This window comes from Balaenoptera acutorostrata, chromosome 1 (genome assembly GCF_949987535.1).
Source record: "Balaenoptera acutorostrata chromosome 1, mBalAcu1.1, whole genome shotgun sequence".
Taxonomy (NCBI): Eukaryota; Metazoa; Chordata; class Mammalia; order Artiodactyla; family Balaenopteridae; genus Balaenoptera; species Balaenoptera acutorostrata.
Window position 1 is genome coordinate 127085542 of NC_080064.1, and position 5465 is coordinate 127091006.

Sequence of the window (5465 nt, forward strand, 5' to 3'; positions counted from 1 at the left end):
TGTCTCCTTAAAAAAAAAAAATCCTTTGATGGAACTGGAGGGTATTACGCTTAGTGAAATAAGTCAGACAAAGAAAGACAAATACTGAATGTTATCACTTATGTGTGGAATCTAAAAAATAAAACAAACTAGTGAATATAACAGAAAAAACCCCCACAGACTCACAGATATAGAGAACAAACTAGTGGTTACCAGTGGGGAGAGGGAAGATGGAGGGTAAGATAGGGTTAAGTGATTAAGAGGTATAAACTACTATGTATAAAATAAATAAACTACAAGGATATATTGTACAGCTCAGGAAATATAACCAATATTTTATAATAACTATAAATGGAGTATAATCTATAAAAATTTTGAATCACTATGCTGTACACCTGAAACTAACATAATATTATAAATCAACTATACCTCAAAAAAAAATCCTTTGTATCTGTTAAATATGTAGAATTTCTCCCACTTTACTCCAGGAGAAACTGAAGGTTAATTTTACCATTACCATGATCATTATCAAAAAGTCCTTGGTAGCAACTAACTCTTTTCTAGTTCGAGTATATGGAAAATTTCACTTTGCAATCTCCGCTCTAGCAGAAAGACGGTACTATGTCAGACAGTGGCAGCAGACTAGATATATTGACCCAATCAATGTATAGATGTTATACTTCATGGATTTTAAGATGTACATTTTTTTTTCACATTTATCATCTCTGAAATTGGGATAAGTCTTAATAATCAATGTCATGTCATAGTTTAAACTGGAAACAATTTTTCTTTCTTAGTATTACATAAAATTATGGCATCTTATAATTGATGGTATCTTAGATTAAATGAAATATGAGGGTAAAATGTTATATAGCATTCTTGGTTGAGGGGAAACCAGGGATTGGAATGGTTTTTTCTCATTTTTGTCCTTCGTACATGAAGTATTTTGCCCCATGGGGAGGAAGTTAATTGTCTAAAAGGAAGAAATACCTCCTAAAATAAAATTAAGAGGAAGACAAGCACTGCTCAAGGGTGAAGGATGCTGGCCTTCGTGCTGCCATGACACTGGCCAGGGAATGCCAATACTGTGATTATCTGGGTCTCCCTCTCTGGGTATCCCCTGGGGCATTTCCCCCCACTTCTCTCACTCATAAAACCTTACCTCTCCCATCTCCTAGCCCCAGAGATTTAGCCAATCTGAACAATAATTTCTTGAGACTCCTCCATAGCAGTGAATGCGAATGACTCCATGCTTTATCGTTTTCCCTTCCTTCTCCTGTATCATGTGCATTTTATCACTGGCTTACTGGAGTCATACTGCCCCAGTCCAAGGGAGCCCCTCTCATGGTGGAAGTTACAGGCATCAGTGACAAGCTGGTAGAAGTCGTATTTTAAGTTCATAGCTTCCCTCAAATCACACCATTTATTTGGAGAGCTCAATTTTTATACTACTTTGCTGTTTACAAAACATACACTGACAAATATTTTGTTATTAGAGGCTCACAAAACCCTGAGAAGTAGGCAGGGTAGACTTCATCACCATTTTTCAGATAAGGAAGCAGAAGTCCAGAGAGATAAAGCAGTTTGGTCAATGACACTCAGTTTGCTAATGAAGGAAATAAGACCAGAACACAGGTACTCAGATTCTGGGGCCATTGTTCCTCCTTCTAGGAAAGAGACCACTTCATACAGCTGCTTCCCTGGCCTAGGACTAGATGGGCTTCCAGAAAGGCCAGATTATACAGAGCCTGGTAGGTTATGTCAGAGGTTTTGGCCTTTATCGTAAAGCCCTGGGAAGTCATTGAAAGACTTAAAGTAGGCAAATTAAGATGAACAGATTTTCGTTTATTTGTTAAAGAGTTAATGAGGTGTTGTGGGGAGAATGGATTGTATGAAGGTAGGAGTGGAAACATTTAGGAGGCAGTAGATCAAGCAAGAGATGATGACACCTGGTCTAGGTGCATGACAATGGATGGGAGAGAGGAAGAGGGAATTCTGGGAAGCTGGTGGCTAGAGCTAGTGTCCTATTGCCTTTCTGCTCTAGTTCCAATCCAACTACCAGCTGGAGGTGTAGTGTTCTGGGAGTAGTGTTCAGCCTTCTGGGCAAGAGAGGAGCTTGGAGATAGATGGAGGAAAAGCCATGAGGCAAAAAGTAGAGCTATTACAGGGAGCTTGAGCCATGGAGATCTACTGCCCATAGAAGGTCAGTGCCAGCCCCATGTGGTCCTAGGAGCACCTGATGGCCTACCTGCTCGCAAGGAGCTGAGGTAGAACTGCAGCATGGACTGGGTTCCTCCATCTCTGAGAGCTGTGGTCTTTGTTGCCTAGGAGATGGATTGCGGAGATATTTATCCAGAGGTTTCAGCAGGCGAGAGACAACCTGGCAACTGGGTCAGAGGCTGCTATGCTTTCCAGTGCTTCTGAGTTCATTGCCATTCTTGATAGCTTGTTCAAGACAGAACAAGCCAAGTGCTCACAAAGGAAAAGGCAATGAACCCAGGGGGTTCTCAACAGACACAGAGAGCAATAATAAACAAAACGCTCAGAGAGGTAACTCCTTTGGAATAAAACTACTAGAGGAGGGCTTCCCTGGTGGCGCAGTGGTTGAGAATCTGCCTGCTAATGCAGGAGACACGGGTTCGAGCCCTGGTCTGGGAAGATCCCACGTGCCACGGACCAGCTGGGCCCGTGAGCCACAGCTGCTGAGCCTGCGCGTCTGGAGCCTGTGCCCCGCAACGGGAGGGGCCGCGATAGTGAAAGGCCCGCGCACCGCGATGAAGAGCGGTCCCCGCACCGCGATGAAGAGTGGCCCCCGCTTGCCGCAACTAGAGAAAGCCCTCGCACGAACCGAAGACCCAGCACAGCCAAAAATAAATAAATAAATAAATAAATAAATAAATAAATAAAAAATTAAAAAAAAAAAAACTACTAGAGGAGATATTCGATCTTACTTTAAAAATAATACAAGTACTTAAGGGGAGTCATACAACCTTAAAAAAAAAAAAGATCTCCTGGAACCAGGAAAAAAAAGAACAAAGCCAAATAATAGCTCTGATTTTTAAATTTAAAAGTTAAGGAGGGAAAAAAAAAAAGTTAAGGAGGGGATGATCACTGTTGTAAACAATATATTTAAAAAAAAATTTTTTTTTTGGCTTTTCTTTTTTTTTTTGGTGTTGGGTCTTCGTTGCTGCACGCGGCCTTTCTCTAGTTGTGGTGAGCAGGGGCTACCCTTCGTTGCAGTGCACAGGCTTCTTATTGCGGTGGCTTCTCTTGTCACAGAGCACAGGCTCTAGGCATGTGGGCTTCAGTAGTTGCAGCACACAGGCTCAGTAGTTGTGGCTCACAGGCTCTAGAGCGCAGGCTCAGTAGTTGTGGCACATGGGCTTGGTTGCTCCGCGGCATGTGGGATCTTCCCGGACCAGGGCTTGAACCCGTGTCCCCTGCATTGACAGGCAGATTCTTAACGACTGTGCCACCAGGGAAGTCCCTGTAAACAATATTAATGCCTAGAAGTGCAAGTGAAAGAAATATCTTAATGCACAGATCAAAAATACAAAGAGACAGAAATCATGAGGGAAAAATGATATTTGGAGAGCAGATACAGGACGCTTAACATGTGAATAATAGGGGTCCAGATGAGGTGAACTTAGGCAAGTCTGATGACTGATGCAGGCAGTAATAGATGGAGAAGACATTTCAAGGATGTTTCCTTGGCTTCTGATTTGGACAGTTGGGAGGACGGCAGTGCTACTACCTAAAATGGATTGTCCTGGAGGATAAGTGGGTTGTGCGGCAAACCAGGCAGGTGGGAGAATGACGAGTTAAGCTTAAAAGTATTGATCTTGAAGAGCATATGGACACAGAAGTGGAGGCACTGAATTGCTATTGGATATGCAGTTCTAGAGAAGAGATATCTGGGATGGAGATGGAGAATTAGAAACCATCAACCTAGAATGAAAATTGAAATAAAAGGCATAGATGAGAGAGCCTAAGGTAAGAGGAGGGGAAAAAAACTGTTGGGACAAAGGCAGTGGTGCGATCATTCTCTTCTCTCCCTTCCCTTTTTACTCCCCACTCTTGACTCTACACTGTGCCTGCCTTCCATGTCCTTTCTTATTACATGACATGAGACTTAGTGGGGAAGGGGAGGCAAAGGAGAAAAGAAGGAAAGAGAAAACAGGGAGAAGAACATGAGGAAGAGCAGTGGCAGGGGTGCCTTAAAATGGAGAAGCAGTATCAAATCTACCTAAAGGGTTACCAGTTCCCATCACCTAAGCAGAGGGGTGATCCACGGGCAGGTCAACTATCAAGGGATAGCTTCACAGCTCTCTTTCCTGAGGTATAAAGGGAAAAGTAGAACTAGCATTTCTTGAGCAACTGCTATGTACTGGACACTGGACATGCTCTTTAACATTCACATTCTCATTTAATTTTCTCCAATAATCTTATAAATAAGGACGGTGAAGCTCAGAGAGGTCGAGAAATTCCCCCAAATCCCAGGTTGGAAAGTCAAAGAGTCAGATGAATCTGTGTAACTCCAAAGCCCTTGCTTTTTCCACTCTGCCATGGAACATCGGTACCCGAGAGACCCTGCCAGAAGATTCAGATTTGGACCCACATGACTTTATTTGTATTTCCACTGGGCTTTTAGTGTCTCAGGACATTCAAAGATTTACCTTCTCTATTCTGCTGGAGTTAAGTACACACTGCCAGCCTGACCTTTCAATCTGGGCTGCTCTCCGGTTCTCCCAGGTTACTGACCAGCTCAGACAAAGGAGAAAAATGAGCTGTCATTCTTTCTGGGAGTTGAATGACTGTTTCCTTGTAAATACCTAGAAAATCAGTCCTCTGTGAATTAAACTCTTTCATCAACCACCAGGCAGATTCTAAATCATTGATAAAAGGGAAAGCCTCCTAATTCATTGATCAAAATCCCGAGGCTTTACCGACTCAAAATAAAAGCAGCAATATCTGGGACAATACTCAGCAGTTATTCACTCTGAGAGAAGAAGTAGTTCTTGCTTTCAACTTGGAAAATGCCTGATATTCTCAGGATTGAGATAGGTGACATTTCTTCTAACTTCACTTATCATCAAGAAAAAAAAAGCAACACTAACAGGGTTTCTTGTAAGTAGAACACACGGTATTAAATGGTGGAGATTCAACAGAGTAGTAGGTTAACCCTGAGTCCCAGATTTCTGAGGGTTCATCCAGATTTAAAATATCCACCTATGTGGTCCTCATCAAGGCACTGGAATTTGTGAGAAATTTTATCCTGACTTTAGTTTGGAGACAGGTTATTTTAGACATATCTTTATAGGTTTTCTTAAGGATTTGGCAATTATCTTAGGGTGACTGAACATGCATAATATGCACTAGGCAATTCTATTCAATTCAACGAACGTTTAAGGGATGATGGTTAGCTATGTTTGTATTAGGCACTAAAATTAGAGATGAAAAATCATATGGTGGCTCTTTGTTTACTG